The sequence below is a fragment of the Lupinus angustifolius genome, chromosome LG09, assembly GCF_001865875.1.
Source record: "Lupinus angustifolius cultivar Tanjil chromosome LG09, LupAngTanjil_v1.0, whole genome shotgun sequence".
NCBI classification, from domain to species: Eukaryota; Viridiplantae; Streptophyta; class Magnoliopsida; order Fabales; family Fabaceae; genus Lupinus; species Lupinus angustifolius.
In genome coordinates, this window is record NC_032017.1 from 4,965,413 (window position 1) to 4,965,849 (window position 437).

The following is a 437-nucleotide window of genomic DNA, read 5'->3' on the forward strand; positions in this document are numbered from 1 at the left end:
TCAACCTCATCCTATACTCATCCTCATCCTATCCACATCCTTATCCTATCCTCATCCTCATCCTCATCCTACCCTCCAATTCCTCATCCTCATCCTATCCTATCCTCTTCCTCATTCTCATCTCCATCCTCATCCTATCCTAATCCTCATCCTCATGCTCATCCTCATCCTCATCCTCATCCTCCTCCTCCTCCTCATCATTTTATCCTCATCCTCATTCTATCCTCATCCACATTCTCATCCTTATCCCCAGCCTCAACCTCATCCTATACTCATCCTCATCCTATCCACGTCCTTATTATATCCTCATCCTCATCCTACCCTCCTCTTCCTCATCCTCATCCTATCCTATCCTCTTCCTCATCCTCATCCCCATCCTCACCCCATCCTCATCCTATCCTAATCATAATCCTCATCCTCATCCTCATCCTCATCCT